General features: G+C 40.3%; 1 protein-coding gene across 7 annotated transcripts in view; it reads right to left on the bottom strand.

Annotated features, from left to right (window-relative positions):
- Positions 1 to 24,353, bottom strand: part of Tenm3 (teneurin transmembrane protein 3) — a 1,762,555-nt gene that overhangs the window by 682,326 nt on the left and 1,055,876 nt on the right. For all 7 annotated transcript variants that reach the window (XM_040731875.1, XM_040731879.1, XM_040731877.1 and 4 more), the window contains exon 5: positions 14,103 to 14,182. The gene's annotated coding sequence lies outside the window, so the exon portion shown is untranslated. The remainder of the gene's footprint in view (positions 1 to 14,102; positions 14,183 to 24,353) is intronic.

Below are 24,353 nucleotides of genomic sequence, written 5' to 3'. Positions count from 1 at the left end.
GCAGTTGGCATGCTTCTTAAAATGTATTTCTTGCTGGACACAGGAAGTCGTTTCTCACCAAATTGTAACGTGACATAATGTACAACATGTCAAAGTCATTGCTAAAACACAAATTGGAATTGAGCTGAGTACAGTCAGTCATAGATCTCTCAGTCAGTTTCCCATGTTGAGACGGTTCAACATGCAGAGCTTATAAATTCTCCACTCAGACAGGGTTTTGAAGAATTTCACAAAACTCAGTGGAGCCTTCATGGGGATACTGACATGTACCACTGAGTTCTTTAATGGCAAGTAAACAAGAGAACACTACTCCTAATTTACTCGAGCAGAATTCAATACCATAACAACACAATTGAAGAACACTGGTTTTCTTTTGTTAAGCAATTTTTTTTGCGTGTGTGTGTGTTCTGATTTTTAACTCTTCCATTGGCCACTGACTTGAAATTGCTTACCAAGTCTGGATTTTTACCCTGCATGTGAGAATATTATATAATTGGTCTGTTCTTTCAACATTCTCTGCTATCATCATATGTAATATGTATGTGTTTGTTTAAACAATATCCAATATATAATGTACTTTGTGCATATCTCTCAGACCCTGCTACATTCCCCTTACGCTCTTTAATCCTTTAATTTAGTCCCCTTTGTTCCCATAGACAGTATTACTTCTATTCTCATGTTATTTGTTCATACGTGATTTATGTGTCTATATAACACATAGACCCAAAGATGAGAAAAAATTGTGATATTTTTCTTTTTGAGATGAACTGAAATCACTTAATAAGATTGTCTCCGTTTGCATCTGTTTCCTTTATGCCATATGACATCAGTTTCATGCTTGTGTGTGTGATATGTGAGCATTTGTACTTGCATCTGTGTGGGCACATATGTGTGTATTGGTGAGCACCCATGTTTGTGTATGTGGAGGTATGAGGTCAACACTGCTTTTCCTCTTCAATTGCTTTGCATTTTATGTACTGAGACAGGGTCTCTCAGATGAACCCAGAACTCACTGAGTCTAGCTGGGTAACTTGGTTCTGGGGGTCTCTTGTCTTTCCCTCCTTGTTACTGGAATTATAGGCAGGCTGTTGCACCTACCCAGCACTATCATTGATGATGGGTACCTGAATTCTTTTCCTCACTCTTACATGGGCAAGTGTTTTACCTGCTGAGCTATCTATATAGCCCCTTATTTTTCCTTATAACTGAAAAAACTCCATTGTGCATATGTATTTCATTTTTATTTTCTTTATCCATTCCTCTCTTGATGGACACATAGGTTGCTTCTATGACTCAGGACACTGGCTGGTTTTATGTGCCAACTTGCCACAAGCTATAGAGTCATCAGAGGGAGGAGTCTCAGCTGAGGAAATGCCTCAATAAGATCCAGCTGTAGCCGGGTGTTGGTGGCTCACACCTTTAATCCCAGCACTCGGGAGGCAGAGGCAGGCGGATCTCTGTGAGTTCGAGGCCGTGCTGAACCAACAGCCTCCAAAACAATACAGAGAAACCCTGTCTTGTAAAACCAAAAAAAAATCCAGCTGTAATGCATTTTCTCATTTTGTGACCAATGTGGGAGGGCCCAGCCCCTAGAGGGTAGTACAATCACCGGGCTGATGATACTGGGTTTTATAAGAAGGTGGGCTGAACAAGCCATGGGAAACAAGCCAGTAAGCAGCTTCCTTCCAAGACCTTTGTTTCAGCTTCCGTCTTCAGGGTCCTACCCTGTTTTAGTTCCTGTCCTGACTTCCTTCAGTGATGAACAGCAATGCTGAAATATAAACCTAATAAATCCTTTCCTCCCAAACCTTTTCTTGGTGATGGTGTTTCATCTCAGCAATAGAAATCCTCACTATGTCACTCAGCTACAGTGACTGGTGCTGCAGTAGGCACTATAGGGCTAGTGTATCTGTGGCATGACCTTCAGGTAAAAATATGATGCATGTCCCAATTCAGCATTATGACATGAGTCATGTATTTTAGCTGTCACCCATACAGCCATAAAATTGCAATCAATATAGTGGCTAATGGCAACTTAACGTTTGAATCCTACAAGATATCCCAGCGCTGGCTCCTTCTGTATTCAGCATAGACATTGTGAAACAAGGAAAGGATTGAATAGGGATCTTGTAACATCTTGGCACTGTCCAGAAAGTTGCCTGCCTTTGCTGGGCAACAGGATTTTATCCTACTGGCCTACCTTTCTAAGGTTGTTGATTTGAAAAGCCAACAGAAAGCAGCAAGGGGAACTGGAAAGACAGCTCAGCAGTTAAGAGTGCTTGGCACTTTTCGAGAGGACCAGAGTTCAGATTCCAGCACCCACATTGGGCTATTCACAATTACTTGTACCTTTAGCTTTAGGGGATCTGACACCCTCTCTGGCCTTTGAGGGAACCTACGTGCACACACACACACACACACACACACACACACACACACACACACACACACCCCTAAACCTTTAAAAAAAAAGAAAGGCAAGGATCGCCATTGTTCCACTCTAAGGGGACTTCAAAAATGTCTTCAGCGTGTACAGTTCTCTCAAGTAAAGAGAGATAAGTGACTTTATTCTGAGACAGAGAGTGAGATTCATCACAAAAGAGGAACAGATGGGGTACACAGGAGCTGAAGGAAGTGCAGGCTATTTCTGGTTTGGGACCAGCATGGCAGGTTGGTGATGAGCGAAGTATCATGGGAACAGGTTTGTAGGTGGGGCTTTCTGCCTCAGAGTTGCACTGACTGTTCCTTACCCTGGAATGCTCTTTCTCCAACTGTCACGTGTCTCTAACGTTCAGCTTGAGTGGTACCTCTTTACTGACTCTCCCATGATCTCCCCTACTAAGCATCAGCCTCCTGTTGTTTTCTGCTAAAGATGTGAGTAACTTCTCTACTGACAATACTTCACAACTGGTTACCAATCAACGCGCTCGCTTCACGTACATCATTGCCCAATTTAACTCCACAAATGATTCCCAGCACTTAGCATATTGCCCAACATCTAGGATAATATGAGTTTGTTGATCAAAAGAGTTGATGAATCAGACATAATGGCTAAGAGAGAAAGGTCAGCTATCAGGGGATGAGAAGAGGGAGGTCCTGGTTATGGAGAAAATAGTATGAATCTCCTGTTTGGACTAAAAAACATATAGTTTGGCCTGGGGGAGCACATGGAAGCTGAAAATAAGCAATAAGGAATAAGCATGGGAGAGTAAATTAGGAGTGAATGCTGGGCTGTGGACTTTCAACTTTAAGTTATAGTTCCTGAACTGAATGGACATTCTTGCCCCTTTATACTCTCATGTCTTCAACCTACAGACTTAGAAGGAAGGACATACCTTTTTTTTGAGTGCATCTACTGTCAAACCTAATATCCTTTGACTGGACCCGTGGACCTTAGAGAGAGTTGGTTGCAACTCTCAGGGGCCTTGAATCTAAAGTTAAATGAGTCTCCAGCACAGGCTGAATCCTACCGTGTGAAGGTTCATATCAGGCCAAGCCCAACATCTGAGATCAATTCAAGCCAACAGACTAAATGCCTCTAGGGTGTGCTCAGCCCTGCGGCAAAATACAAAATCAATCAAAAGCAGGATCCCTGTTCTTACACAACAGGGAGTTCTGACCTCCCTACTTGGAGATGTACAGAGCAATCAGGCAGGACTAGGCTTTCCAGTCCCTCTTCCAACAGTCCTCTCCATGAGAAGAGCTGCCATGCTAGGATCTGGAGAATACCCAGATGCTACTGTAGACCCTCTTGGCTGTATGTCTGTCGTAGTCTAGACAAACCCGGGAAGGTGGCCTGAAGGAGCGCCGGATGATCAGTGGGTCATCCACGGTCTTCTAACATCATGAAACCACGTTTCCTTGGACAAGATGTTTTAACAGTCAGGATGGGTTTGTAATCATAGTGACAGTTTGGGTACAGGGTGACAGTTTGGGTACAGGTGCATCGAGCAGCTATTTATTGTGCATCCACTAAATGCTAAGCATCGTGCTAAAAGACTCCCAACTCTTCTCAGCTCATGTGAAAAACAAATGAGATAAGGATGGGAAATTTGTACTGCAACTGCCAATTTCTGTGTGGATTATTTGAGGTTTGCAGGGGAGTTTGCAAAACTGCCTGAAGTATCCTGGAAGTGTTACATATTAGCTGGTCATAAAAAAGTATTACTGAAGTGCAATAAAAATCAAGGGTTTCAAATCCAAAATGCAATGAAATGCATTAAAATGTAAAGGGTCATCAGAGTTTCAGCATGCTTTATAAAACTGGAAACCCAGAGTTTAATTCCTGGGCATAAAAATATTTATCTTGGGGAAACGAATTTATATTTCCATATGGAATTTGTTAGAATACACTGCTCCCAGTGTCCCCCACTTTCCATTCACATGTTGAAATGGTAGCCTAGTAGAATACCCAGCTGAGGGAAGACTGAGCAGGGTGGTGAGATACAGTGAGATCCGAAGGAAACCACTGAAGGGTAAGAAGCATGGTTGGTGAGTATTGAAATGAGAAGACAGATAGATGCTTGGTGACAATAAATGAAAATCAGTAAGTGGTCAGCCTTCAATAGTACAACAGACCCTTGAGAAATGATGCCTCCTAGGGTAACTTCTAGTGTTGGTTTCTGTCTGCAGTTTTCTGAGGCCAGAAGAGTGTGCATTCTATGTTTTCTCTACTATCTTCAGCCTCTGCTTCCTGACTGATGATACCACTTCTCTCAGAGGGGTAGCAAGCGAAAAGGAATCCTGCTATTGCCAACTGTCCCCTAAGTGGCAGTACTGTCCCTCTTGATAACTTTAACTTGAGTGACATTTCAAACTCCCCCTTTAAGCTAACCTTTCATGCTTGATGTCTAACACAACTTTCGGGGGAGAGAACTATATTGTCACAATGATCATAAGTATTTAAAGTATTTAAAATCTTAGACAGGAGTGTGGACGAATGCTTCTAATCCCAGTACTTGGGAGGCAAAAGCAGACAGATCTCTGAGTTCAAAGTCAGCCTGGTCTACAAAGTGAGTTCTAGGATAGCCAGGGCTACTCAGAGAAACTCTTTCTGGAAAAAGCCAGATTAAAAACAAAATATTGAAAGTCTCAAAGTATTGAAGCATCCAGTTACATGATACAGGGAGCTTTTTTTGACAATCATGAATTATTTGCCCAGACAATACCACATTTCCTTTATAGCAATATTAACCCAGGAAATTTTCTAAGTGAATAAATGATTTCTTTTAGGCAAAGGAAAAATGATCTACTTGCTATTACCTCGGGTGTAGTGAGTTGTCTTTCTATCAATGAATGAGTGTCCCAATAACAGCATGACCTGTGCAGTTAACAGGGCCCTGGACATTGGTCTAGCAGACAGACTCTCTCATGCCTCTAGTTGAGCTCTGGAGACTGAACCCTCCTCCTGTAGCCTGAAGAAAAGTATTATCTTTAAGCAGTTCTCAACTAGTCTTTGCAACAAAAAGTTGTGGGGACCTGCCCAGAATCACAAATGGCTCATTTGATGTGTTTTGTTTTAGACCCTTCCCTTATCACACCGAAAAAGTCCTCTTTGTGAGGCACACATATATTTGATTCAGTTTATGTAATCTTCAAAGTGCCCACATGCATTGAATAAATACACATATTAATAAGTGCTCCTGCCTTCAGGGTCTCAGGTTCTCCTCCAGTCCATTTTCCCCCTTAAGCACAGGTTGTACAAAAGCTGCAATTTCCATGTATGAGTTAACATTTTAAGGCTGAGAGACCCAATGCCAAAGTCCTTGGCCCTTGATCGACACCATGATATTCCTCAAGGATAGGTCTGTATAATCACAGTTCTCACATATATTAAAGATAAACATTATTTAAGCCATCTCCAGGGCACAATGATCTATTACTGCTACTCAAATCCTTCCTAGAGTTTCCCTTTCCTCTTAAGTAGTAATCAGATCTCTGGTGGAGTGCCACTTTTCCTTGATTTCAGAGCTTGCCATTTAATGTAATTGTGGTCTTAAAAATCTATAAAGAGCAGGAAAATGGTTCACGTCAGTGAAAGACATTCTCTTGACTGCTTTGCAGAATGAACTTCCCAGCTGACTCTAACTGGTGGTGTTTGAATGGGCGTATAGGACCCGGGAGGTGACAGTAGGTTGCTGGCCACTCTGAAGAGAAGAATAGCTGGAGCGCTTTCTCCGCCCACCTCCCACTGTCCCTTTCCAGGCTAGAGGAAAGTAACTCTTCAAACTGGCTATAAACTGCACTAAGACGGGGCTTGAGGTCAAAATGTGACACAGAAGAGGGAGTTCTGATCCCAGGTTTTCTTTGCACACCTCATTCTTTGGATGGCGGCCTATTGCACTCTGTATAAATCTACTCTAAGATCATGCTCCCACCAAAGACCTTTTGTTCGTGAAGTGTGTCAATGGTAAGTAATTGAACAGAGAGAAAGGGTGGTGGGTAGATCTATAGCCAGACATATAAATAGACACACACAGGATCCACCACACAAACTGCCACTGTCTTCTTGAGCAACTCTGAGAAGTGCCAACTGTTGGCTGACTCCCCCATGCTATGTAGGTCAGGATGACATGAGAACCCACACTATAAAAAACTGACAACAGAATGTCCCCTTAGTCGGCCCTAAGGAGTTATATAAAGCTCCCCTAATTGACCACATCAGAGGAGATTTTGAACTTCTTGCATGAAAACAACTTGGCATTCCTGGTGATCACACCATTTACAACAAGGGTTTACTCTGTGTTCAGGAATAATAGGGACAGTATTTTTAAATAAATGTGTTGCAACACGCAGGCAGTGTTTTCAAAAGCCTCATCTGCTCCCCTTTTAGAAAGGTGGGTTGCTGCTCTGCTGGAGAAGGGAGATTGGCTCCTGGGAATATTTTTTTTCAATAAACAGTGTTGGAGAGGGACTTTTTTGGCACTTGAATGATATATGTGTAAAAAGAAAAAAGTTGCCTTTATAGAAGTACAAAAAAATATCTTTTGCTCTGAATGTGCTATTCAGTTGAAGTCGCCTTTGTTAATTCAATGGGGCTTTGTTATGTTCACAAATTGAATTTTTTGGAAACCCGACTCTTATAAAACTTGCTATGGTGGAACCATTTATCATTATTAGCCTCATCTAGATGCTACAAAGCAGCAAGGGGCATCCTCTGGTGATAATTCTGGGTTGGGTAAAGTAAACATCACAGAGTCTATAAAGTAAGGAAATAGCTTTCTCAGGGGAACGAAAAAGGAGGAAGAAAGAAATAAAAATGTATTAGAAGCTATGAAGCCAATCTTTTCTGCTGATAGTAATTTTTATGTATAATTCTAATTAAAATTATTTATTACTAAGGAAGCATCCCTTTCTGGCTAATGATATTCCATTATATTTGAATATCTGTCTTCATTTGAATCATGAACTACCTAAAATTATAGAGTTTAGATAAAATTTTGGGAATGTATGAAAATTAAAAAAAATGAATTTCCATATGAAAGACTATTTAGTAATGATAGAAGATGTTGATGAAGTTTATTTAGGTATTATCTGCTTGGTAACTATACTGTCTCATAGAATACTCCTTGGAACCACTTTTTGGAGCAGACCAGGATACATAGGTCATGGAGTTCATTTACTATGATATTTATGTGATCGGGTTCACAAAGCAATAAGTAAATCAGCTCTAGAGAATTATGTCATACAAATAGCTTCACAATACAGGATTGCAAGCAAGAGATCTCAATTCACATGTACATTTAATCATGCATGATCTAGATATGCATAGCAGATGGGCAGGGGAGAGTGTGAATTCAGTATTGAAATCCAATATAGTCAAGGTTAAAGCATGCAGACTCACTGCCTCCACACAAGGTTAAGAGTGTCAGTCTTGGTATTAGAAGTCATTTCTTTGTATTTGAAGGAATACTACCCAGTATGTTATTTGCCAGGGAAATAGTCAACTTTCATGCATTTTTGCAGATATTGATGAATCTCTTCCTACATGCTAGACATGTAGTATTGTAGTCTTTTGTATGTGTTAGGGAGGAATCAGGGAAAAGAAAAGCAATAGTCTTTTTAGTTGCAAGAGTTCTCTGTTGAGAGAGATAGGCACTTAGCTTTCCTGCTATCCATTTTAGCCTGCCTATTTATCAGGATTATTTACTTCTGGTAACTTCCCTGTAGCAGACCTTTTTATTCAGAACCTAATAAGAAAGATGATTTTGTGTGAAGACTGGCAATTGAGTGTATTTCCTGGATGTAAAACTTTTCAATCTTTATTGCAATTGCTCAACTGTCTCATTGCTTTGTGGTCAGAGTTAAAACCTGAGTTGTTTGAGTTCTGCCCCTTCCATTAAAACGTCACTAGAATTGCATATTCTCATCTTGTCTTCCACTCACCAAGTTCAGGGTTTCATCATTTCTTATATAATGAGGTATGATAGAAGATAAGACTATGGTTAATATCTGCACTAAATTTGAAGAGTCTAAAGAATGGGAATTCAAAATAGAGTCCTGTTAGAACTTGGCGTTCTTGGAAAAGGATTGTCCCAAATGAAATAGTAAGTATACATTGCTGTGTATGTCATGTATTGCCATCCTCACTTTGAACTGATACTTAGGTACCTTAGAATAGTAACAAAACTTTGTGTTATTGAAATAGAGATAGAGAGATATATCATTCCCATTTTACAGATTAAGGAACTGAGTGATAAATGAATTAAGATTGACAACAGTTGGAATTAGACAGTGAAGGAATAGGAATGCAAAACTATTTTGCATTTATTTATTTACTTATTGCTTATTTATTAAAAAACTAAAAGCAAAAAGAGTTGCTGTCCATCTGATCTTTAGAGAACTATTTTCTCCAACTCCTGTGTTTGCTTGTCTTGATTAGCCTCTGTCCTGACTTTTCTCTGGTGATGACATGTTGAACAGTTGTTTCTTAGTTGGCCATCCCTGATGTGGGCCATGTGTCGTCAAATTGAGCATTTTGGTTTCCAGAAGTAATTGGGAAGGTTTAGCGTGATCTTATTCTATAGATAGCATTCTTCTGCAGTGTTAGTGTCTCTTGCCACAGCACAGAGCATATATGGTAGGCCTGGCTTGGAGAATTTGGTGGCAGAAGACTCTGGGGCAAGAGCATAGCTCATGGAGGGCGGGTCATATCTTTAGTCATATAGCCACGTTACGGTATTCTACAAGAATCTTGTTTTCCACATCTGCAAATTCACCTCTACAGGCATTCAGAACTGAGCATCGGGCCATGCACCTATGCCAAAAGCTATTAATCATGCCATCTTACAGTATGGTTCCCATTTAACACAAAGAAAGATTACATTTGAACTGACAATATCTAGTCCTAGACAAAACTGGACAAACCCCCAAAACTTCCCAATGGTACTTTGTAACATGCTTAGGCATGAGTTTTCCAATAACCCTACAGGATTAACTAGGTATTTCTATCTTTGAGACAGTCTACCCCTAAATTTCACTTGATAACCTCCCATAGGTAAACTATTATTCTAATTTATCTGACTATTTAAGAATATCCAGTGACCTAAGCATGGATACTATTTTTGTGGACACGTATGCTATTATGTGCAGGTGCAGGGGGAGAAAGTTGTGAGGGTGAAAGGACAAGCTTGGGTATCATTCCTCAGGTATCATTCACCATCTTCGTGATGGTCTTTCAAGAACCTTGAACATGCCAAGTTGGTTGACAACTGAGCCCCAAGATGCAGCCTCACTCTGTTCCCGAATACTCATTTTGTAAATCAGGCTCAAGTCTTTCATGCTTTCAAGCCAAGCATTTTAGTAACTGAACTATCTCCTTGACTGTGGATATGTGTGTGTGTGTTGTGTGGTTTATAAATACTATGTTATAATATATAATATGATACAAGATATATAATATATATTTAAACTTATTTCATCCTTGTTCTGTCATAAGTATTTTAGTAAAAAACAAGCTGCTGACATCTGTCAGTTTGTTTTTTGATTTTTGGCAAAGGACGCCGAATGCCACTGTGGCTAGATAGACAGGAGGAGAGATCATACTGGGAGAGCTCCTACAGAGTTTGATGCAAACAGAAATGGTCAAAGCCTGAACACTATCTTGGATTCAGGTCCCTTGAGACTCCCTGACATCAAATCAGATGCTTCTTGAAACCGCAGTGTGGTGAAAAATTACCACAGTATCTCACAAATTTGAAACTTTTCCTTTGCTCCAAATGCTGTGTCTGCAAAACCCAGAAACATCCAGATGAAGGGTAAGATCTGCAGTCAGCCATTCTGATTTTTGTTCTACACAACAACAAACACGGAACTACTTATACTCATCAGGATGGCTTACGATGTTTCCTGACATTGTTAATTTATGCTGTTTCTTTCATCTCATGCAATTCTCTGATTATCTACCAACTAGTGATATAATGAGCTCAGCATCCCCGGGGAAGGAAGAAGGAAGGAAAAAGGAAGGAGGGAGGAAGGGGGGAGAACATGCATTTTGAGCCCTGTGTGCGCATTTTGTATACCCTTTATCTTTTGGTCAACACAGCAGGCAAAACAAAGGCCAAGGGTTTGTACCCAAGCCAAAGGTGGTGTGGTTTGAAGTGTGTTTAATTTTTATAAAGACATGGAAATAAGTAGCACTTACTGGATAAAAGCTAATCTGTGACTTTCAGTAGTTTATGGTATCCTTTTAACCCATTTGTGGAAGAGTCTGTATATTATTGTATTGTATTTTAGTTTTTTCATTTTTGCACTCACTCTTAAAAAAGAGCAAACCTCAAGCCGGGCAGTGGTGGCGCACGCCTTTAATCCCAGCACTCGGGAGGCAGAGGCAGGCGGATCTTTGTGCGTTCGAGGCCAGGCTGGACGGATAGCCTCCGAAACAATACAGAGAAACTCTGTCTCGTAAAAACCAAAAAAAAAAAAAAAAAAAAGAGCAAACCTCATGCCAGGGAAATTGTGTGATTATTCAGTTGCTGGTGTTACTCTTGTCAAACAACATTCTCTAGTTTCTAAATTTAGGAAATGTTTCTGAGTATTGTTTGCTGGATTCTGTTTGTTTGCTTGTTTAGCAGTGTCTTAAAGAGTCCAGGGTGACATGAGACTTACCATGTAACCATGGGTCTCCTCCAACTCCTGATTGTCCGGCCTCTGTTTGCAAGGTGCTGGGATCGTGAGTGAGAGTCATCATACCTATCTTCTTTATGGAAATCTGCTAGGCTTAATTAAATTATCTGAGTACTCATTCAAAGGCGTAGAGTACATGACCATGAAATTGAAGTGTTTTGTTTAAAATATAGACCTTAAGAATATTTTTCTCAACTGGGTGGTGGTGACACACACCTGTAATTCCAGAGCTTGGGAGGCAAAGGAAGGTGGATCTCTGAGTCTGAGGACAGTCTGGTCTACAGAGTAAGTTCCAGGACAGCTAGGGCTACACAGAAAAACTCTGTCTTGAAAAACTATGTGGTATATAATATATAATGCATACAACTAGTATAATATATAATATATATACATGTTATATATTTTTCTCACTGATCTAAATCAGAACAAGTGAACTCCAATAAGCCTCATTAACGAAACTGAGTCTTTTACAGTTCATCTCTTTTAGTTTTTACTTATTGCTTGCACATTGTGTGTGTGTGTGTGTGTGTGTGTGTGTGTGTGTGTGTGTTGATATATTTGTGCTTCTCCTAATCTGGATGGTGCATTGTGGTTCTGCCTGATACAGGGAGAGTTTGGAGATCTGTGGATGTGACCTCTGTCTCCTCTGCAGAATATGTGCTTATGAGTGGATCATACAGGCAGCAGCTGACCTATACCACAGCACATGAAGTGTTCTCCTTCAGTGCCCATCTCAGAGGAACACTAAGCCATTCAAGTTTATATATTAGCTATCACAGACTAAATGCTTGTCCTAGAGAACCTCCCAGTATAGGGAGAGTGGCTTCCATGAATAGACAAGAGAAGGGTTTGAAGAGAGGGCACTTAAAAGACAAGGGGAGGTTGGCGTGTTTTATTAGAGTGGTATTCAATGAAAGTGTTTTCTAAGGTGAGATGCTGAGGACTCTAGGGACTTGGAGTTTCACCAGCAGCAGTGAACTGAGAAGCCAGAGTTGAGCTTACAGGGAAGCTTAAGCTGTCTCTTTCTAGTAGAAAACACCCATGTGCTCACACTCCAGCCTGCAGTGTCTGACTAAGAGACGCCATGCACCTACTTTCTGGAATTCTCCCGGAATGATAATTTATCAATTACTATGATAACTTACTCTAAATATGTCATTTACTTGATGTCTGTTATGAAGCTCTGCATACAGGTCTTTACCAGACTGTGATTTGTCACCATTCACATGTGAATGGAAAGGCAAGTCAGGAGGGTCATTTGAGAGAAAAAAAAGTCAGCAAATTAGACACATTGTCCCTTATGCTGTGTACAGGTAAACATTGTATCTACACTTGTTGGGCCATTGCTCCATACGTGGTATGTAAAAGGTCATGCTAAATCTCTTTCCAAGGATCTTACACGAATAGTTATTGAGAAAATATATGTCAATAAATTGTTAAAATCTGCCTTCTATTAACTGCTTTCATGTTAATAGAGAAGCAAAATAAAACAAAGACCTCCCCTTTATCTAAACTGCAGTCCAGCAAGGAGAGATACCCCTCATGCAGGAGACGGCACACAGCCCATAGGTTTGATTAATTACCCACCAAGCATACAAGAATGTGTGTGGGCTCACAAGAGCACTTATTAAAGGGCTCACTTATCACTTTTTCCAAGACACCCTTTGGGGAAAAGTAAAAATCGTTCCCTAGGAAGGATATTAAAAAGAAACAGTAGGCACTGGTATTTTATGTAACAAACAAAACACAATTTTATTATTAAAAGATTAAAAAAAACTATCCTGTCCTCTTTCACAGGAGGGAATGCAAAATAATTCTTTTTACAGGTACTAAATTTATGTCAATTCACACATTAAAAAAGTCTCTTGTTTCAGATACAAAGTTAATTTAAATCTAGTAACTGGAATACAAAATGATACCACTGACAAAGCCACATTGTCTATAGCTATAGAGTTTTAAGCTATATTCCTGGCTTTTCAACCTCTGCAGTGATTTCTACATAAGTGGTATAAAATATTTGAATTAATAATAGAGAAAAGAAACTACATGAGCAACTTATTTTCCCCCATATAAAATCTTACTGTTCTTATGTACTGGCATTTTGCACTGAGTCCATAATTTAGAAAGCCCTTTGCTTCGTGGGAACTTAATGCTGTATCGAATTAAAAGAAGAGACTGTCAATTGGGAGAAAGCAAGGAAACTCAGAACTCGACTCATTAAGCCCAGTGAGCGGGGACTTTGAACGATTTGCTCTGGGGACCTGGATCTCCTAGAAATACTATTGTGCCCACGTTCTCTGCACAACACATGTCAGCTTTGCTGTTGTAAATTCTTTTGTAGCATCTAGGTAGAAGACACTTCCCATTTTGTGGAAACCCTTCAGAATGTGATTTTCAATGAATCTGTTCACAAGGTTCAAAAGCTTTAAATTACTAGACTGCGGTTACCATTGAGAAAGCGCACTGAGCAATATCAAGAAGAGGGGGAAAACATAACCAGGTACAAGTTGAATTTTCTAAGGTCACCGTGTAAGTGCTTCTCAGAAAGGATTAAGACTTTTCCTGTGAACAAGATAGCTCCCAGACAACTCACTTCCAAGAGTGGGAAACACACACACTTGCAGACCATTGTGCTTGGCCTACTTTATACTGAGAGCTGATTTGTGCTGAGAGTCTGTATTTTAGAATATCCTCATTCATTTCATCTTAATCTTCCAGGAAAAAAGTCTGTAGAAGCATGAAGCATGTTTTTTGGGGGGTGTGGGTGTGGGCGTGGGGGAAATAAACCAGTAGAAATCTGACCAATGGCGCTTCTTACAGAATCCCTGACATTAAACGTTGTGGGGTGGTGAGAACCAGGCTCAAGGGTGGAGAAGCAGTGGCAGCTTTGCCCAAATAACTGCTTTGATACCACAAACAGATTGTGGTCCATAGGAAGCCTCCCTGCTGGAGACACCTCGATCCCCAAGTCCACTTACCTTCTCTTCTGCAAAGAGGTCTTTGGCTCCTTCCCTTTCGCTGAAATTCCAAATCTCTTTGTCTTAGAGAAGCCGTAGACCTGGAATAGAAAACACCAAAAGATATAAACTGGTTCAAAGGGTTATTGCTATTCTATGTGGAAATGCAAGATTCGAACCCCTCAAAATAAAAGCTGAACTCTGACAAGGTCTATGGCTGGGTTCTAACAATGAAACGGGAAAAACTAACTAGTAGTTATTACACAAACAAAACCATGACTGTCAGCAAGGGCCTATACTCCCAGCTATTTGGGAGGAAGAGGCAGGAAGATAAATTCAAGGTGAGGCTGGGCTACAGAGTGAGTTCAAGGCCTTGCTTGGCAAGCCAGGGAGAACGTATTTCAACATTTGTGGTTGAAAAGAGGACTGAGGATTTAGCTGAGTGGCAGAGTTCTAGTGTAGCATGTTCATGAGTGCCTGGGGTTAGTCTCCAGGGCGAGAAAGAAAGAAAAAAAAATCTACTGAGCAGTGTGCTAAGTGAAGCTTGATTCCATAAACCCATGACTGCTGAGTCACTTGACATTTTCCCCGCAGTTTAAAAGGAAGAATTTTGCATGGCTTATTTACCTTTACAAAAAGTGAAGTGTTGTGGGATTTGCCTAAGACATGTGACCTTCCCATCTTGTTTAAAGTCTTTCCTCCCCTCATCCCTAATTTCAGTTACATAGCACCAGGATCTAGGTTAGACAAAGAGCCAGAGACCCCTCAGATTACATTTGTCTTCCCAGGAGCCAGGAATATATTCACTACAGCATGAACTTCAAGTATCGGGGTTTAGTAAGGTCAATGAAAAATGAATTGCGGGAGCTGTTTATTTTTACACGTGGCTTAATCATTTTAAACCATTATCATCCTTAAACTGTTGGGGAATATTATTTTCAGGTGTGTGACTTTTGTTTATGTTGCATTTGTTTAACTCTGTGAAGCTGTGTTACTGTGCCTGCCTAAAACACCTGGTGGTCCTAATAAAGAACTGAATGGCCAATAGTGAGGCAGGAGCAAGGATAGGCGGGGCTGGCAGGCAGGCAGAGGGTATAAATAGAAAAAGAGAAACAAGGAAGAGTGGAGCAATGAGAGAACAAGGGGAGGAGGAAGACAGGTCAGCCAGCCATGGAGTAAAAATGTAAGTAAGATATACAGAAGATGCCGGGCGGTGGTGGCACACACCTTTAATCCCAGCACTCAGGAGGCAGAGGCAGGCGGATCTCTGTGAGTTCGCGCCTGGCTGGACCGACAGCCTCCAAAACAATACAGAGAAACCCTGTCTCGTAACCCCCCCCCCCAAAAAAAAAGATATACAGAAGAAAGATAAAAGCCCAGGAAGAAAAGGTAGATGGGCTTGGTTAATTTAAGATAAGAAAATCTGGTTAGAAATGAGCTAAGCTAAGCTGGGCACTCATTTAAGAATAAGCCTCCGTGTGTGCTTTTCTTGGCAGCTGATTGGTGGCTCCCCCTCCCTCCCCTGCAAAAGCTAAAAGAACAAAACCATTTCACACAATCAAACCAATTCCCTGAGTTTCTTGTTTAAAAATTTAGTCCCTTGGAGCAGTTTTCCATGTGTCAAATGTTGACTTGAAACCTTTGTGTTCCTTTTGTTTCCTTCTGTCACCAAACACTAGGGCCACCTAACCAAACAGCATCAACAAAAACACCTGAAAGGACTCAGGAGTCATAAAGACAAGTCAGAGGCAGTTCTTATCCCTCATCAGGGAGGCTTCCTTATGAAGAGGATGGTTTTAATACAGAGACTCAAAGTGCAGAGAGCTTTGGAGTGCTTATCCCTAAATGGGGATACTTGTATCACACCTCCTCCTCAAAAGTTACAGAAACTGGGCAGAAAGTTTGTAAAAATGCATTGGAGAGACTGGTACAAAGCAATCCTTCCAGACATAATAGGGCAATGCATGCTTGTATTGAAGGCAGCTGTGGTTGCTTGCACACGATCTGCATAAGATTAAGCCCTTCAGCATCCCATTCTGCCAGGTGGCAGTCATGAGCTTCTATGATTGGCTGAGCAGCTTTTGGAAGCTGATAGCTCCTGAGAATCAGTTTCTTTCAGTGGTATGACACATGTTAGGTTACCTTATGTTCCAGTGGATGACTTTATAGAAATGGCTTATAGAAAAAGGAGGATGAGGAGTGATGGGGAGAAAGAGGAAGAAGAAGATATAAAGTTGGGAGGGCGATGGGAAGCATCTATGAGAGGTTGGGGGGAGTGGGTGGGGCAGATATGATCTACATTCATCATATTCATGTAAGGCTTTGTGAAAGAATAATTTTTTTAGACCAGGCTGACCTTGAACTCATAGAGATATGCCTGCCTCTGCTTCCTGAGTGCTGGGTTTAAAGGCGTGCGCCACCAACGCCCGGCTAAAGAATGTATTTTTAAAAATTAAAACTAGTGTTTAGATCTGCATATCATTGACAATGTAACTGATGTTATTGTCAGAAAAAGAGGAATTAGAGCAACTGTTTCAGAAAGCAGGAGGCACATTTTTTTCAAACACAAGTTGGGAGATCAGCTTTGTGTCCGGCTCATTTGTTAGTTGAAAATGTTGAATTATGAGGTTGGAAGTCATTAAAATGTGCATTACTCTTTTTATATAATCTTTCTCTTTGCGTATTTATGCATGAATTGGCATGTAGGAGTTCAGGTGGATACATGCCAGTATAGCATGTGCGTGTGATGAACACAGGACAGCCACAGGCCTTGGTTCTTGCCTTCAGTTTGCTTGAGAAGCAAGCTATGTTGTTCTTGTGCTTTGTATGCTCGGCAGACTGGCCTGTGAGCTTCCTATTGCGTGCAGGGGTTCATGGTAATCCAAAAGCACATTCTACTACCAGGCTTTTCCCAGCTTTGCATGAATTCTGGATATTTGGATTCTGGTTCTCACACTTAAGTGGTGAACACTTTACCTACTGAACCATCCATCTCCCCAGCAAAAATAGGTCTAACCCTTCAAGAGATGAGGGAAAATGACGAACAATCAGAGGAAATATCTGCCTGAAAGGGATGGGGGTAGCAAGGAGGCAGTACAAGAGGCAGGAAGTAGTAAATGTGGAAAGTATGGGACTCTGGGACAAGGAGTCACTTGGTTGTGTTAGATTTTTCAAAAGGAAGAAATGGTTGATAGTATCCAATGAAAATTGGCAGGAAATCACAGGATCTAACTTCCTACACAGTTCTTCAAATGGTGGCTGGGAGACGAGATTGAAGAAGAAGAGGTAGAGGAAGGAGAAAGAGGAGGAAAAGAAGGAGATGGAGAGGAGGAGGAGGAGAGGAGGAGGAAGAAGAAAGAAGAAAGAGGAGGTGATAGTGGTGGTGAGATTATAACCAGAAACAGGGTGGGGAGAAATTTCAGAGCAGAGGGAAATGTTTTCATTAGGGTGCGTGTTGAGATGCTTCTGGGTGGACATGGATCATTCAATGTGAGCACACCACAAAATGGGAACATGAGCCCAGCAGCAAGGGACAGGCTGCAGAGGTCAGAGGAAAGGGTGTGTAGGGTATCAAGGACCAGTGGCAGGTGGGAAGTTTGTCTTGGGGAGGAAGAGAAATATCGTTATCTTCTAGGTGGTTGGAAGTTATTTTGAAACTAGGCCTGGATAGAATATGTGACTTGACAAAGTGAGCAGTGTGGAGGAAGCTGAGGGAGTGACCACACCATGAGGTTCTGAGTTACAGACACAGGACACAGAAGATCAGGGAGGAGTCCAGGGAGAGGGAACAAACAGCTTTATCCAGAGCTGACTTGGGGAGTCTTTCATGATTTTCTCAGGAAGTTTCTACATCAGCTGGCAATTGAGAAGATAAAAGATCGGAGTAACCCAAGATAGGTATTTGCTTTGAGAAATACAAGAGCATCAAGGAGGCCTATAAAATTACAGGATAGGGCAGAGAACCAAGACTGTGGGGACTGGACTGCACTAAATTATCGTCAACTGAATTACTGATTGATTAAGCCTCCCTGTCTCCCCATTTTCTCTTCTGTTTTTCTTTCTCTTTCTCCCTCTTTTTTTTCACTTATTGCGTTATTTAGCAATTCTTACTGGCTGATTTTGTTAATTTTTGGTCTTTGCAAGGTATCACATGCAAAGGGAAAATAACTTTAGATCAAGATTAGCTTACTTCCTGGTATCTATTTTTTTTTTACTATTACCATAGATACTTGAATTTCTCAGACTCAGTCTATGTGTATCAGAAATGGATGTGTATGTGTATAAGGATTTATACTTATATAGTCATCTACATTATAATATCACCCATGTTTACCTCTCACATTGATTAATATTATTTTTTTCCCACATAGTGTGTAGTGGAAGTGGAATGCTGTATAACTCTGTGTGTGTGTGTGTGTTTTATTTTAAAACCTTTAGACTCTTCACACTGATGCCTGTGTACCCAGCAGTGCTGCTACAGAATAACCTATAACTATTCATGAACCCTGGTGAGGGAGCATCCTAAAAAATATTCAGGGCATGGGGGAGAATGGATAAGGCATCCGGATGTTTCAAATTGATTCTTGAACAGAAGAAAGTAATTCAACTCATAGATTGCTGCATATATGGCCATCTATAAGCACAGATCAGAACAGAAGGAAGAAAGGAGAGGAGATAGAAAGGAAGCAATCAAGCATGAAAATCATCTTTTAACCAAGCATAGCCTTAAAACATCCCTGAACATTCTTATTGGTATCACCATGCCTGGGAAAGAAAGTAGGTAAACGGACCAGTTCTGAACTACAAGTCTCCAGGAAGCTCCTGGAACTCCACACTTGGAGAGACCTACAGTTTATACAAAACTAGATTTGAGTTTCACTTTTTAAAATATGTATTTTAGAGTTTCTTGTAGAAGTTCAGGAAGTTTATAGGTTGGCCTTGGCCTTAAACAGAAAATTGTGGCCCCTGCTGTATGTCAGCTATGTCCTTGTGCTCTTAAAGTCAGGTTAAACTTTCTATGCCCTAATGGGTTCCTCTACCAAATGGGAGGAAATGGTACCTTCCCATGGGTTTGCCATGAGAAGGATAAAGCAAACACTTAGAAGAGGGCTGGAAAAATCTACAGATATGCATAGCATACTTGTAAATGCTCACAGGGGGGATTAAGGAGGGGGTATCCAAATCCAAGCTTTAAGCATTGCACTGTGACTTGATCATGTACAAATATACCTATCCTGGGACTCATATGTTCCAGTGGCGACTGTCAGACATGGCTAGGAGATGCTGAAGCTCATGGTAAAGGTGGGAAAGTAAACAAAAGAAAACCTGAAATAATTATATACATTGTTTTACTTAGAGTGAAAATTGTAATGCTAAACTAAAAATAACCATAGCTAATCTCAAAACTATTTAAAAGTCTAAATTATACTTTGTTGTAACCTAGTCAGCTGGAGTCTCTCTCTCTCTCCTCGCTCCCTCTCTCTCTCTCTCTCTCTCTCTCTCTCTCTCTCTCTCTCTCTCTCTCTCTCTCTCTCTCTCTTTCTCTCTCTTTCTCTCTCTCTCCCCTCCCTCTTTCTCTCCTCTCTCTCTCCTCCCTCTCTCCCTCTCTCTCTGTATTATATATATGTATATATATATAAAATATTGATTGGTGTGAGAATTTTAGATGAATCTTGGTCAATGGATGCTTGAGATTGATTGGACTCAAATGAAACTAGTCATAGTCTTTAGCGCCAACTGGCTTTTCAATTAGCATATAGGCTGTCTCAAGACAAATTACAAAGGACAGAACAAGTAAACCTAGGAAGTGCAAAATCAGACAAAGTAGAAAGTATAACAGGACTTGCTTTTTCCCCCCTATTTAGGGTGATTAAATCCTTCCCAGACACTTAGCATCATTCAATGGTCCACAGCAGGGTTCAGTTTTGTCATGAAACAAACCCTGGTGAGCTCTACAATAAGATACCAATTGTTTTTGTGTAAACTGATTAGTTTAACACTGTAAACAAACACTGTATGCATATAGAATTTAAGATGCCAATGAAAGCGAATATAGTATCATTCAAAAAATGTCACTTCTTTGCTTTTTGATGAATGTTCAGTTTTGTATAGACACTATAGGACTGGACTGTTCAGATACCAGACAATCACCTCTTGTGAATACACAGCTGCTGGCAAAGTCTAGTAATGTGGCTCACAAAAGAATGCAAAGCTTTATTTACAGTGCATGTTATAGAGAAGTTTGGAGGTGTGTGCTGTATGTAGTATTTACATATATGTATATGTTTATGTATGTCTGTGTTTGTGTGTGAGTGCATGTGTGTATGTATACACACACACACTGTTTTTGTTTTTCCCATTCTGTTTACTGTAGACAAACACAAGAAAGATCCATTCATTTATTAAAAGCAGATAACACACAAGAGGAACACACATTTTGGGAGACTAAAGGAGTACCTTCACAAAATGTCAACTAGCCCACAGGACACTTTGAGCTCTGTTGACTGTTAAAACCATTTCAAACCACAAATTGATCTTGTGACATATATGACAACTTAAAATGGCTTGATAAATTTGTGTAATTTTTATTACACATTTAAGACAATTTCCCAATCAGCAAAGTTAACATTTGCAGGGCTCACTTGCCATTTTCATTTGAGCAAAGAAAGAAAGAGATATCTGCTTCCAAAATTTGCCCAAGCAATCTTGCTGCACAGATGAAAGCAGAGCGATGAATGGCAGATTCTTTGAAAGCTGTTAGTATTTTCTTATTCATTCCTTTTGTTCTGTAAACTGATGATGTGCCTATCATGTCAGGTACTATTTCAGGTTTATGAGGGATAAAGGTAAGCAGAACCAGACACAGAATTTGTCTCAGGTAGCAGCAACAGATGTTAATCACATTTTCACACTAATGCACACATGGTGTATGTGGTAAAGATAGATGATGTGAGACTGTCATGCAGAAAAACCCAGGAAGCATGGGACACCTCTGTGGGAGAAGAGGTATGTCCAATAGCAACCTGGAAGGGTGGTTGGGCTCATGTAAGTCCAGCGGAGCAAGGGTAGAAAATGGGTGTGACAAACATTGGCCTATAAACCAGGTGGCCAAAGGCACGGCACATATTTTACTTGATACTGTGACAAAATATCTAATAGTGGCAAAATATCTAATAGAAGCAACGTTAAGAGAGGAATGACTTATTTTTGGCTCATAGTTGGAGAGATGAGGGGCACAAGAAAACAAGGTTTCATTGTTACTTAGCTTTCACCATGGCAGAGAGTGCTCACAGAAGCTGGAGAATGAGGTGGCATTCCTGCACATTTGGGCAGATCAACAAAACTGGACTTGTAGATGATACGCTTATTATATCAAGACCCAATTCAAGTTTTCCACTTCTGGTACTAAGGCCACTTGTGTCAAAAGCTCTACAACCTCCTCTAACAGTGCAGTCATTTGGGGATTAGTTTTCAAGCATACAAACCCGTGGGGCTATGTGGGAACATAATGAGTTTGGATAACAGAAAGTGTTGGGGAGAGTCCAACTTCAATTAGTAGTGTTGGGGCACGATAAGGTTTTTAATTTTTATCTGTAGAACAATGGAGACCATTAGAAGGATTTAAGGGACAGAAGTCTTGATTGCATTTGTACTTTGAGATCATTAACCAGAAGGCAGCTTGCAATAGCAAGCAACTCACTGGGGAAGGGGTGTTCTCTACATAGGAGAAGCAAGAGAGCTAGAGAAACAGGATCTAGCCGTGGAGTATCAAGAAAGATGCTGTGAGTGAAATTTGGGTGATGAGGTTACTGACGATAGTCCACAGACAATGTCATGTTCACATCTAATGTGTAGAACTTAGAGTTCTCTTAATTCTGTTGGTAGTGAGCCTCAGAATTTTTTCTATGCATTCTAAAGTTTTCAAAACACTCAAGTTTATTGGCTATCCCAATGATAAACACAACAATTAAACTAGTCAATGAGATCAGAAAATGCTATTTATTTTGCTGATTGAAATAACATTACTTAAATATTTCTCACCAGAAACTTCATTGAACTAATTTGTTTGTCCTGCTGTTAGTTTTTAATAAGCTCAGTTTGCTGATTTGGGTTCTGATCTCATCTTTCAATCACAATGTAAAAGCAGTAGTGTGATAAAAATGCAAGTTTCGACATCCTACACCCACAAAATAAAAAAGAGACCAAACTTGAATCATTTATGGTGGAAACAAGTTTTTAGCACAGTATTGAGGCTTTGAAAAATATGATTGCCTATGTTCTTAGGAAGGTCCCAGTACTGAATAAGAAAGTAACCAGGATTCACAGCACCACTTTCCCAAACTGGGTTTACAGACGCGAGCTACCTGACTTTATATGGATGCTGGAAATCACTTCCTGTTCTTGTGCTTCTATAACAAGGACTTTGTCCACTGGAGCCCTCTCCCAAGCCACCAAAATTTAGTAACTTATAAGCAAAGCATACACAAAACAAAACAATATATTGTTTTAACATATCTTGTGGTAAAGAGTATTTTAACTTACAGAAAACTATTTCCCTTAGACATTTTCATTTAATATTTTCTTTCTGATATTTGATGTAATTTTTGGTTTTTGGCCCAAATCTATACTTTATATTCAGTATTTTTCTTCATTGTTAATAAGGCACTTAAAAGTAAAACATATACTCATGAGTACATTACTGTAAAATTCTCCCTTAGAGAGAGCAGAATAAAACATCTTGATAGGACAATAGTGGTGAAATTAGTTCCCTTGGTAGAAAAAGCTTCTATTTGAGATCCATGTAACTCCATTAATTCCATGGTCCTGGAATGGCTCTGGATTCTTTTATTAACAACACATCACATTCCTGAGATCAGGACAAACCAACAGATGACAATGACACTGAACTTTGGACCTGGGGATTGTACAAATAAGAAAAATTGTTCTTTGATCTTTAAGAAAAATACACTTTCTTTGTGGTGTATTGTCCACAAACTATCCCCTTGGCATGAAATGCTTAAAACACACACAGACAAATGAACAAACCTCTTTACCTGATTCCAGCTAGAACCTGCTGAGATACAATTTTCTGTGCGCAGGGCGCCAGCCATCAGTCACAGGCACTTAAGCTCACCGGTGTCATAAACCAGAAGGGTCAGTCGAAGTGCCTCCCTGGGACATAATCTATGTCCAAAATTTGCCTGGCAAACACGGTAGTTCTAATAACTTCCCCCCCCTGGATACCCAACGTCCAATGCTTGTGGGGGGGGGGGAGAAAACCCACAGGAATTGTGCAGAGAGGCTGCAGCAAATGGCTCCAGCTCCCCATTTACGTTCTGGACATAGTTTCGGGTCCTGCAAGCTTCCATGAGTATAACTTGTAACAGCATTCCCCACCTCCTGCCCCCAAATCTCAAGTGTCCTATAACAAAGCTGTGAGACATTTTTGAACGCCTTCATGATATTTGGAGTCGAGTACTGTTAGCGGTAAGTGGAGATTCAGTAGCTAAATAAATAAAATAAAATGAAACAAACAAAAAAGGCAAACCAAAACAAACCAAAAAGCATCTTAAAGAGCACATTTTCTTAAATAAAATGGACCCCAGGAATAACGTTTATACGATGCTTTAAGTGCCATTTCAAAGCCCCAAATAAGCTAGAACAAATAGACTGACCCCCTCATCTTGACCTAAATTATTGCTTAAACAAAGGTACACATTCCTAATTTCCATGAAAGGCAATTAGGCCCGCTGCTTTGCTGACTGTGTTCTGCGAAGGAAGCGCATCTGCTGGGGGCACACTTTTATATTCAAAAAGAAACAAATGAGTTCTCCTTCCTTTTGTGGTTGCTTTCTGTTGCAACTTAGCCACTACCCACTGCGGGCAAGGGGTGTCACTTCAACATTTTAACTTATTTGGGTTGAGGGTTGTTGTTATCAAAATTTCACTGTAAATAACCTGCAAATAGAAAACATCAGACGGGGAGGTTAGCCACACCCTACATGTGTCTCACCAACTTCTATACAGTTAGAATAGCCATTCTGAAGATGTAGAGCCCCACACTGAATTCCCACATTCACTCTCGATTATACCTTCATTCACTTAGGTTTTAACACTTTTCTGACAGTGCATGATGTTTGGTACTTAAAGATTGGTTAGGAATGGAGTGAATCTTTTTCCTTGTCTGGAATGCTTTGTATATGAGCTTGGCTTTGAAAATACAAATGAAAACAATGAACTGGAAACCCATGATTTTGTTGTTTCTTAGCCAAA

Source organism: Mesocricetus auratus, unplaced genomic scaffold, assembly GCF_017639785.1.
Source record: "Mesocricetus auratus isolate SY011 unplaced genomic scaffold, BCM_Maur_2.0 Super-Scaffold_100026, whole genome shotgun sequence".
Classification (NCBI taxonomy): domain Eukaryota; kingdom Metazoa; phylum Chordata; class Mammalia; order Rodentia; family Cricetidae; genus Mesocricetus; species Mesocricetus auratus.
The sequence above is the reverse complement of the archived record's forward strand: the minus strand, read 5'-3'. Positions and strand labels throughout refer to the sequence as shown.